This window comes from Ciconia boyciana, chromosome 1 (assembly GCF_034638445.1).
Source record: "Ciconia boyciana chromosome 1, ASM3463844v1, whole genome shotgun sequence".
NCBI classification, from domain to species: Eukaryota; Metazoa; Chordata; class Aves; order Ciconiiformes; family Ciconiidae; genus Ciconia; species Ciconia boyciana.
Genome location: NC_132934.1, coordinates 118065484 through 118077145, shown reverse-complemented (window position 1 = coordinate 118077145; position 11662 = coordinate 118065484). Strand labels below are relative to the sequence as shown.

General features: G+C 50.0%; 1 protein-coding gene across 1 annotated transcript in view; it reads right to left on the bottom strand.

Moving 5' to 3' along the window:
- Window positions 1-461: 461 nt before the first annotated feature.
- The window catches only part of SMIM11 (small integral membrane protein 11), a 64886-nt gene continuing 53685 nt past the window's right edge, over window positions 462-11662 (bottom strand). Inside the window, exon 5 of the mRNA XM_072846146.1 lies at window positions 462-721. The gene's annotated coding sequence lies outside the window, so the exon portion shown is untranslated. The remainder of the gene's footprint in view (window positions 722-11662) is intronic.

Here is an 11662-nt window from a genome sequence, read left to right as displayed (position 1 = left end):
GTAAGAGGAATGCGTGGCAGCTTAATTTAAGGAGGGACAGTTTCACCCCGTGTCTAGCCTATTGTTTTGAGTGGGAGGGAATTCAAAAAACTGGGAAGGCTTGTTTGCCTAGGAGGAAAAGAAATGCCTAAAGTAACAAAAATATGCGGTGTGTGGAGAAAACGTCTGCGTGTGCATATTTAAAGTGTGCGTGTATAAATATACATACAAAAAAACCCAGCCGAAGAGGAGGAGCGCAGAGCGAGGAAGCTGAGCGAGCGGCAGCCCCGGCGGGCAGGGCTGGTGAGCGTGGTGGGAAGCACACCGGGGCCAGCGCCTTGCCCGCTGATCCACAGCATCCACGCACAGCTGGCGGGCACTGCGGAGGCTCGACGTTTCTGTTCCCCACACGCATGTTTTTGACTTAGGTTTAGCAGAATTTCTCACAGGTGGAAACGTTATAGATGGTGAAAGCAGGACAGAGCTTTTATTGTCCAACAGTTCCCCTCTTCAGAGATGGTACCACAAGACGATTCTCGCTTTCTTGCCAGTCTAGGAGCTGATGGTGTAGAATAAAAATGTTTCACAGCTCTCGGAAAGCCATCAGATTATGTGGGTGTGCCGTTCACGATCACAACTCTCAGCCGGTCTTCTGAACTTCAGAGAGCTGGTTCCTTCTCCTGAGCTTTCTGCTGAACTTCCATGACTGCTAAATCTCTGTCTCCCGTTCTTTCTTTTATGTCTGCACAAAAAAAATAGGACCATATGCTGAGGGGCTGGGTTTTAAGGCTGGCAGTATAGATATTGTGAATCATCAAGGCATTTATTTCAGTGGACTGGTATGAAACTCTTGGGCCTCTGTTGTGGTTAAGCCCCAGTTGGCAATTAAGTACCACACAGCTGCTCGCTCACCCTCCCCTTCCTCCTCCTTCTCCAGCTTTATATACTGAGCATGATGTTGTATGGTATGGGATATCCCTTTGGTCAGGTGGGGTCAGCTGTCCCAGCTGTGCCCCCTCCCAACTTCTTGTGCGCCCGGCAGAGCCTGGGGAGCTGAAAAGTCCTTGACCAGTGTAAACATTACTTAGCAACAACTCAAACATCAGTGTGCTAATAATATTATTCTCATACTAAAATCCAAAACACAGCACTATACCAGCTACTAGGAAGAAAACTAACTCTGTCCCAGCCAAAATCAGCACAGCCTCACTTCAATATTACTCTCCCCGTCGCTGCCTTCGACTACTAGCCATGTGAGCCACTAGCTGATATATTCTCCAGCTCTGCCTTTTCCAGTAGCCTTGGGCTCATGTCTCCAGATGACTGACAATAAAAGTTTGACTGGAGTGCTGACAGCCTATCTACCACAATTAATCTCCTCCAGCATGCGTCTGAGGTTTGCTTTTAGCAATGTCATTAGGTGGAGCTACAGCCTCTGGCACTTCTGGGAGGCTCTGTCTCTGCCATTCATTAAACGCACTGAAGATGGATGATAACTTCAAAATCAATTAATTATTATCGTCATTGCCTCTAATTACATCACGCCTAAACTCTGTGAGAGGTTTTCTAGGTAAGCGAGAGATGAGGTCTCTGCCGCAAGGAAGTTACAGTTAACGCACGATGCTGATATAGATAAGGAAGAGAAGGACTTGCCTTGAAGAACGGAGCAGCCCAGCCATAGACCCTGTGTGTTAAGCTTTGTTTCACTGCTCTCCTCCTCACCTTGGTGTTGCAGGCCCTGCTCTGAGGTAAGGATTTAAGTGCTGATTAATTGAATTTGCATAACCTCAGCCCAAACCTCATGCTTGCAGGCAGGCTGCTTCCCCTCAGGCCAGCACAGCCAGCTCCTAACCCCCACGCATCGCTGGCATGCACTCGTGCAGTCTCCAGGCAGCTTGGGACACTAACTCCAGGTAGGTATTAAACAAGAGCTGATTTTATTTGAAAGGGAGGATAATTAGTTATTGATTTTTGGTAAAAATGGGATTTCTCGTCCACCGGTTGAGCAGAAACTTGCTGCTCAAGCCTCTGCAGCGCATGTTTCTCCTCCAGACCGGAGAACAAACTGGGTAGCAGCCGAGTTAGCACAGCAGACGGTGCTCAGGTGCAGCAGGGACAGGCACGGTGTGAGATGCTGTATGGCATGGATCTGAACTCAGCATCAGCTGCAATAGCGGTGCTGCCGTACAAAAATCTGTGGTCATGGTCTTCTCATTTTCAATGCATTTACAGTCCAGAGGTACTGCGTGATACTGAATGAGTGGGCTCAGCGCCACGGCAAAGCAGAAACTCCCAATCAGAGTTATGCTTATCTAATGCTACCTCTGTTTGGTTTGCTACATGTATTTTTGGTTAGGGAAATGCCTCGATCATTTTAATATGTTCTTAATTCACATAGATCACTATTGTCTCTAATTTCAGCAAGACATAGGGAATTGTCTAAAAACACGTGGTGCTGTGCAAGGAGAGCCTGCTGCAGCCACGGCTGCTGATAGCTGAGAGGCTGTGCTAAAGGCTGCTTGGCTTGACACTAGCTTCTTACCCGTGTTCCTTAAACATGTGCTCTGGCCACTCAAAATATTGGGTTAAATGGAATCCAGCAGTTATGGCTGTTTGCTTGTCAGAGCTGGACAATGTCTTCTGGAAGAAAAGAATCACAGCTTGTACCTTTGCTTCAAGGCGTTTCAGATGCTGAGTGCCCTGTCTGATATTCACGTCCTCTGAGTCAGTTCACGCCCTTTTGCTTTTTCTCCCATGAAAAGTGTGTGTCAAAGCAAAGAGGAACCTGGCAGAAAATGCTGGCTCCAGGTGGAGTAAAGCCACTCTTAGGCTGACTTTTCTGTACTTTCTGTTCCTAAGCCTCAGAATTTCATTTCCTTCTGCTTGGTTGTGAGATCAGAGAAGAAAGATATCCTATGTGTACTAACCTCATGTACTAACCAAGGAACGATCCTCATGTACTAACCAAGGAATGATCTGTTTGATCCTTTGATTTATAAAGCTACAAGCAAGTTGTTACATAGCCTGAGCAGCTAATATACAGTGCCCTGTGGCATCACTTCTGTTGAAGAAAAGATGGGTGATGTGGCTCACGCTTGCCTTTGATGTCTGGTTTAGTTTACAGATACGGAAAGCCTTTCCTCCTTGACCCGCAGAAGGATTGAGCAGCAGGCAGTTTTCTTGCTCACCCCTCCCAAATGGCAGGGACGAGGAAGCTGGAGCCGCAGTGTGAGAGGTGCCGTGGAGTGCCAGGATGGCCAGAGGGTCGGGCTGTGCCCAGCGCTCACCCGAGGCAGGATGGATGCCAGAGAGCTAGGTGTTTCTGCTGTGCAGACCCTTGTTGGGATGATGGCAGCCAGGTTTTATGCTGGCTGAGCTCTCAGGGTGCGGTGGTGAAGAGACCTGCTTTGCTGCCTTGCCCTTGTCGGGCTGATCTGGTTCCCCTGCTGCTGCTTGGGAGGGTATTTTGGGAGCAACTGCAAAAGCTCTGGCTGTGCCCTCGAGGCAATATGTGAGGTCTGACTTTCCTTACACCGAACTGGGAGAAAATTTACTTGCGCTAACATGGTTAAATCCATGCAAAATTGGGGTAAGGAGAGATGGGATGCTCAGGACGCTGTAAATCCATGCCAGGGCTTTAGCAAAGGCTGCAGGGGCATAACTGCACATCCAGAGAAAGCATGTCCCAGGGGCAGCCCTGGCCCTCTTGCTCCGCCATGGGTCAGTGGACCAGAAACACAAAGGATCTCGGAGGTTTCTGAAGGGTGGCATTTTGCTCATACTGCTTGCATCTGGTGTTTGCTCAAAGGGAAAAACAGCACAGCAGGAAGATATGTGCGGCTGCTTCTGGAGAAAAGCTTATCTGTGCCTCACTGTAAAACATGCAGCTACTTTAGAAGAAGAAAAGAGGAAAAAAAAAATCAAGACTAGCGCTGCCTGTGAAAGGCTTCCTTGATAACGCAGGCAAGGCTGGACCGTATGTGATGTGCAAGCACAGGAAGCTGTGGGTTGCATGAGCGAGAGAGTGAGCGTATAGCTTTCATTATTTTAGCTAAGTTAATGGAAAGGTATTTTTCACTTTTGCTTCTCAGGATACAAGGTTTCCCTTCCCCCATGATCTGGCTCTTCTCCTGAACGGGTGCGTTTTTGAGAACGTCCTTCCTAGCACATGGAGGGCCCTCCTCTCCCAACCTTACCCAGCAATTTAGTGCAAATTCCTGGGAGATTAAAGAGGGCATTTAGGACAGCTCGCTTCTTCTGTACCGTTACGGGATCTTTGATCTTTCTTTCTCCTGGCAATACTGCCAGTGAAATTGGTTTCTGAGCATAAAACATCTCTGCTTCTTGGTGTATTGGGAGATCTGCTGATAAAAATGTGGATATAAAATGCTCTCTGAGGTGGTTGGATTCAGTGGAGGAAAAGCCAAAGGTTCAATATTACTTTTGCTTAAGCAACATACTGCTAAAGGAGAACAACGCAAACCTGTCAAGTTTTCAATACTTCAAACATTGGGAGGATGAATAAACCTCCAACAATGTGGTAATGCTGTGGTGGCTTCCAAAAGCCCTTCCTGCCTGACACCATGGCTCTTCATGGGTCATTGTGAGTACAAACCCTCCGCTGCCCACGCAGGTTTTGGGGGATTGGGGTGGGGGTTTTTTTGGAGATCCTATCATTTAATGGCCGTCGGCTCGTCAATACTGAGGGATCGAGTTTGATTAGATGTGCTTTGTGAATATAACCTTTGAGTTTTGCCACTTGATTGAATTGGGATTGTGGTTTGTCAGGCCCACATTTTCCCCCCCAGGGAGAGGGGAGAGGAGCTGGGCACCACGGAGGGACGGAGTGGTGAAGGGGAGCATCACCTGCGTACCCCTTGCTCGGCCAGGGGTGCTGCCACACCATAGGGAGAGCAGTCACAAACCACCGACCGCTCTCCTGTAGCACAGATGCTGCGTCCTTTTGGGTGCTGAGCTTGGGCTGTGATGGGTATTGCACGATATCTGACAACCTCTGGCTTATTGCTGCAGCAGCAGCAGAGGTTGTACAGTGAGTTGCAGATATAACCTTAGATATAAGCAGGGAGTGGGGTGGGGATTTTCGTACTATCTTGTTCTTACGTGGCTGGATGGAACAAGTGACAATGAATCCTGCTCAGTCATATGCTCTCACTTGGTACTTGGTACATCCTGAAACCTGCATCTCTAAAGTGTGTGCTCTCTTTGGAAAAATGCCCTTTTGATTTCTTAATGGAATCTGACACGGATTTCGACTTCTGTGTACTGCAACGGAGGAGAAAGTTTACAGTATTTTCCACTCACTAATTAGTCTTAGCATGACACCAGCATCAAAGTATGGAGGGGTCTGTGGTGCTTTTCCACTGCACTGTTTTCACAGGCTTTTTTCTCATAAAGTTTTATTTTTATCAGTATATAGCTTTTGTAATTCCACCTGGTTCAAGTGAGATCTTCAGACAGCATCTTTAAATCCTCACTCAAAATACGTCTGGAGTGCTATTTTAGCTGTACTTTGCTCAAGATAATCTTTCCTTTTGAAAGATGCACGTAGCCTCACCTTTTTGTAAACCATGACAGCAAACAAGTACCTAATCCCCCTTAGACAACCTGGGGAAAAAGTGTGCAGAGACTCTTGAGCGGATGGCTGCTTCTGGCTGTGCACAGGCAGTGCAGACCTCCACGATGCTCGTCCTCACCTTCTCCCATAGCGGTAGAGAACAGGGCCTTCTAGCGCGCTCAACCAAAAGGTGATCCAACTGAGCGCCACCCGGCTCCTGCTGAGCCCTGGAGGTCCCCAGCCATGCTCAGCAGCTTCCCGAGGAGATCTGCTGCAGGGCGTGCCGGAGTGGGCCAAGAGACGCGCTCCTGGGGAGAATATGTCTGAGGTTGGGATCCAGAGTCTCATCCATTCTCCCTCTGCCTAAATCCTGGAGGTATGTGTACAGCCTAACAGGCATTTGTAGGATACACCTAACACAGGCCGGGTAGGATTGAACTTCTTGGAAAACATCTTTTTGGCTGGTTGCATTTAACTTGCTGGTGATGGCATCAACAGGTTACAGCAATTGTACAGGGAATGAAAGACAAGGATTTGGTTGCATCCTCGAAAAGTTGCCAAGCTTATCACCTGCTTTCCAGGGCAGCGCCTTGCAGGCTGGTCTGGGTGTGCCTCAGCAGCTCCACAGCAGCTCAGACTTATGTCACTCTGCTGAATGCAAAAAATGAGGCAAATGGCAGAAATCAAGTCTCTTCCCTCCCAGGACAGGGTCCTCATCCACAGCTTGCAGAGTAGGAGACCCTCTTCACTTCCCTGTGGGGCGTGGGGGATGACTCTCACATGGCGAGAGCAGCGGCCTGCTCTGTGGGGCCATGTCTTAGGAGGTGGGTGGTGAAGGCTTGAAATGCTTTGGGCCAAGCAGACACATGCCCCAGGGCCTCCCGCATCTCTAAGGCTTTGAGTGATGGAGGTCAGGGCAGCGGTGCGGCCAACCTCTCCCAGGCGTCCTCGAGCGCGGTGGGCTAGTGGCCATGTGGAGGACATGGGTTGGGAGCTCAGAGGCATGCGTGGCTCCAAGGGGCACTGCAAGCCAGATGACCCTTGCTGGGAACACAGGCAGGGGGTGGCTGGGGGCTGGCAGGAGCAAGGCACCCAACTGCTGCGGGCCGTTCTGGGTGTGCACGCATGCCCCTGCTATGGCACAAACCGGGCACGAACGAGCATGTTAGGCTGGGCACTTCAGTGGTTAGGCAGCAACTAATCTTTTTTTTTTTTTTTTTTTTAATTGCAATTTTGGATGGGTTTGGGCAACATGCCAAGATCACCTAGGAAACCTCTGAAGGGTTAAGGGGCTCTCAGTCCCAACCCAGTACTTTATGGAGCAGAATATTCTGAAGGAGGTAGAACTGAACGATCACTCCAAAGGATTCTTTTTTTTTGCCTCCCAAATGGGTGCAAGAGTGAAACAAAGAAATCCCTGCCTGCACGTATGTGGTGGGTGTGTCAGTGGTATCATCTTCATGGTAGGAAGGGGTCCTCCACCACTGGTGCTTGCAAGGCCAAAGACGTGTGCGGAGAGAGGGTGAGCCAAAAATGGGCGTTCTGCAGAGGGGAGCCCCGGACATCTCCTCCAACAGATACGTGCAGAGGGGAGATGGGCCATACGCAGGCAACGCTATCTCCCCTTGGCTGTTTCTGGCTTGTTGCTGTAACGCTCCTGAAGGGTGAGGAGCTGACAGTACGAGCAAAGGCAGAGCGTGGGCCAGGCTGGCCTGATCTCCGAATCGGCTGTGGAGCTGCTCTTTGCGAGGCACTGCTGGGAAACGCCTGCCCCCGCCTCTGCGCCGTGTCTTCCCTCACCTCGGTACATGCAGATGCTCTCCTCCCAAGGAAGAAGTGCCTCTGTGTCAGCAATGAATGGTGACGCCTTTGCAGACCTTTTAGGCAGCATCCATGCCCTAAATGGAGTGGGGAACCAGCCCCTGGGCAGCGACTGCCTGCTGGCATAAGGTGCCCCGTGACCGGCACGTGCAGAGCTTGTGTGGGCGCAGGATGCGTGCTGGGGCAGGGGTGCTGTTCGACGTGTGGGTACCTCTGCTAGCGCAGCCCAGGGCAGCACACGTGCCTGAGCCAGCTTCGGATGAGGGGGGAGATGCTCCAGAGTGGACTCGGCTCCTGATTTACCCCTGTACGGAACAAAGCTGGAGAAAAGTGGAAAAACCAGTCCAAGCATACCTTAGAGCAAAAAAGCTGCCTGTATCGATGCTCCTTCTCAAGGGAACACACGATAGTTATTCCTCCCCTTCATTAATGTGGCTTTTTAATCCATGGAGACAGGGGCAGCAATGCACACAGGCGGGCTCTGTCCTCCTGGGAGCAGGAAGGAAGAAATGTGGTGGCCCTGTCATGACCTGGGCTCCTGTTCCACTGCCTGGGGCAAAACTTGGCCTCCTCTCCTTGGGCTGGCTCCAGGACGAGGGGAAGATTGGGAGATTGTTACCCAAGTAAACACCATCTTTAAAAAATCTTTTTACAGGACTGACTGTTTGTAGGGGAGTGTGGTATGTAAAGAAAAAAAACCAACCCTCTGTTTTTTACTTACCAGACTGTATTCATTTGAGGGGGAAAAAAATAGCCACCTTTGTTAAAAAAGGGAATTGAATATTTTGTGAGCAATGTGCCCTGCTGCTGGGTGCCAAGGGCCAGTGCTGCTGGTGGCTATTGAGTTGTGGCCACCTGCTTACCCAGCACCGAGCCGAGACCATTTAACGTGATTACTGTGCTCCTGTCCCAGGAAGCACTCATTCCCTGGCAAGACTGGGGCAATTGTGAAACAACATTGCTAGCCAGTAGGAACGTGTCAGGGAATTTTATGGCCATCTCCATGTACCCATGGAGCGTGACTGTGATTTTTTTTTTTCATGAGGTTCTGCTTATTGTTAGGTAACCGTGCTGCTTTCCACGTGTGTTTGCAGCAGTGCCCGGGGGACCAAGGGGTGAGGACAGTAGAGCTGCGCTGCGTGGTGGTGAGAAAAGGAGTCGGTCCTTTCCCTGCAGGCACCGCGCCGCAGATCACCCGAAACGCTGCTACGGGAAAGGGGCAGGAGCCACAGCACAGGTACTGCAGGAGCTGATGACCATGGCCTGCTCTCAGGAGACGTAGTCTGGAGTGGATATGAATTTGTAGCTAATGGTATAGCCTTCCCATGACACCTGGTCAGAAGCATAAACTGCAGCATCGGTCACTGCTAAACCGATTTCCCCTGTCTGGTCATTAAAGCAATGAGTGCTGGCTGATTGGGGGTGACTCATCTGAGCCATTATCTTAAAACTATAACACTTCAGCCTTTGTGCCTCTGCCGGCATCTATGAATTACTCTTCAGTAAGGGAATTGCATTTAACCTTGTTATGGGGGTCGGAAGCGTCTCCATCCAGTGTCTTTTCCAAACACTGCAGGTGTCAGCACATTTTTAATTTAACATTGTGGTTTTTTATGGTCTAAATTGTATTTCACCGGCAGGCTGCAAATGGCAAGCCAACTTCCCCAGCTGGTGTCAATCCACACAGCTCTGCTCACTTTGCTGCAGCTCTGCAGATCTGTGCCAGATGCAGCTCTGACCTGTGGCATCGCTCCTGCTGCTGCAGCCAAGCGAACCTTTATTTTGCGGTTGCATAATAGCAGAAGTTGTGCAACTGTAGGGGAGTAGGTGGTCCACGTCCTTGCTTTTAGGAATTGGATGTGCTTGCGTTAGTACTGGGATATCGGCAAGTGAATTAGTGTCACCCTCTTGGCCAGCTTTGCTAAACGTTACATGTGATTCTGAGTACTTTTATTTTTTACTATCTGACTTAAGCTTCATTTGCAGAAAGCCAGTGCTGTGGTTTTCCTGAAAGCCCATCCTTTGTAAGATGATTTGGATAACCCCCAAATCCAAAGTCATTTCTACAGCGTTTGGGCTGAATTGGAGGTCACATCCCAAAGGGGCCGGCCGAGACCTTTAGCAATAGAGCCATTTGGTGGGAAGTCATTCTTGGGATGGGGGACAGAGCTGGAGAAGGGCTTGAAGCCCCATTTGTTCTCCTCTCCCCTCGGCTTGGCTGTAAGGAAGCAGAGGCAAGCAGGCAGCCGCAGCCTGGAGCCTGCCATGAGCTGAGCCCAGCTCAGGTCACTGTGGGACCAGAGGAGACCAAAGGCACCTTCTGAGTTATTTCTCCCTCCCCTTGGGCTTCCCTGAGCAGCCCTTTCATTTCTTGCTCAGGAGCCCAGCAAAACTCTGCAAGTAAGGGTTTGCATAACCTTCTGGTGATTTCCCTGGATTTTGAGGGATTAACATGATATGTATGGGAAAGTGCCAAAGATAATGATCTCCTGGACAGAAGTATGTTAGGCTTCATCTATTTATGTGCGAGAGTCTCAGCAGTAACCTTTCTAAGAAAGAGTGACGATTCATTGAAAGAGTAAACTATATTTTCTACTCCCCACACCTACTTCAGTATTTCTTTCCTCAAAACAACACTAAGACCAATTTAAAAACAGAAGACCTCCACACCTCCACCAGGAATATGGTTTCAAGAGATCTGCAAACTCTCACCTTCCAGCGAAAACCTGCATTTGCTTTCTGAGGGATCCCATCACTCTACATGTCATCATTGTACTGAAGAAAATGAAACCTTCAGCTACTGACAGATCCAGAAGGGCAAAGAAACTTCTTCCCTGGAGCGGTTTTGTAGCTTTGAGCCTAGCCTTTGTATATTGCCATTGCTGTATAAAAAAACAATCTCCCTCTTGGATGCCCTCTCAGGTCCCACCAAAGTCAAATAGAAGTTACACAGATGCTTCTAAAACAAAAAAGAATCTGCTCTTGCCTAATGAAGACATAATCCTCCTCTCAGCTGCAATAGAGCCACGCTGGTGTGATGGCAGGGGGCAGGAGGTCCCACACAGACCCTGAGATCTCTTAAAAATAATTCCTTGCTTTGGTTTGCCCAGCCCCACGGCTTAGCCCCCTCTGGAGCTGCATCAACTGGAGCAGTTTTGCCATAGGTTACCCCAGCACTCAGTGGTGTGGGGTGAGGGAAAGCAGGGGTTAGTCACTGTATTCGCATTTTTCTTCCCCATCACAGGATGTTAGCCAGTTCACAGATCTCATGCTGATTTTAGGAATATGAGTGTGAATATCAGTTTTCTGTGGTATAACAAGAATAAAGCAAACCTCAGAGGCACAATGGTGTTTCTAGATTGTCGCAAGGAGGCTCGTTCCTCGTCCCCCTGCAGAAGGGGTTCATTCCCTGCCAGGCAGCCATCGCATCCCTTATTGGGTTGGTAACCTCCCTGCTGCACTGGGGATGGTAGGTTGGCACCCCAGTCTTCACCTGCCCAGGTGGTGGCAGGGCACTTGTCACCCACCAGCTGCTGCTCCCCATGACGTGCTCCTGCCCTCCCCAGGGAAAGTCTGCTTGCCTGTTTCAACATGGGTTTGGCGATGCTGCCCCAGCTTGGGTTTGGTGATGCTGCCCAGCATGGCTCAGGTGCTCTCTGTGGCCCATCACCCTTCGTGCCAGCAGAGAGCCTTGCCTTGGGGGCAGGTGACAAGAAATGGGACGGCTGCTGCTAGGTCTTGGCTCAAAGTGCCTTCCTTGGGCACCGTTGTTCAGCCTGCCTCATGTCCCAGCAGCTCCTTCCCCATGCCTGCCTCTCCCAAAGGAGGGGCATGGCCGCCAGGTCCACACCAAAGCAATGCTCCTCTTTCCCAACACCTTCCTGGGTATTCAGCCATGGGAAGAGGAAGGCTGGTCCAGGAAGTGATATGATCTAATTTTTTCCCAAATTTCTCCCACGAGGAGGAAGCAGGGCCTGACTGCTCACTCTCTGCTGTCACTGACCATGCACGCTCTCCTTCTGTCCGCTTCCTCTTCCTCCTCCTCCTCCCCTTTTGGACCCTCTCCAGGCTTGAGGCAGCACCTTTCAGCATGCTCAAGCTGCCCTGGAGCAGAGTGGGGTGCAAGCGGAGTAGGGTGCAAGCCTTCACTGCCCTAACCCTATTTTTGATCCTTCTGCCATTGCCAGAAGATTTTATCAATTTGTCTATCAAGCAGTGCGCTGTTTTCCTAGTTAGCCACAGCCCATCCTTACAGCAGCATCTTTTCCCAGTAATGCTCCAGTGTTC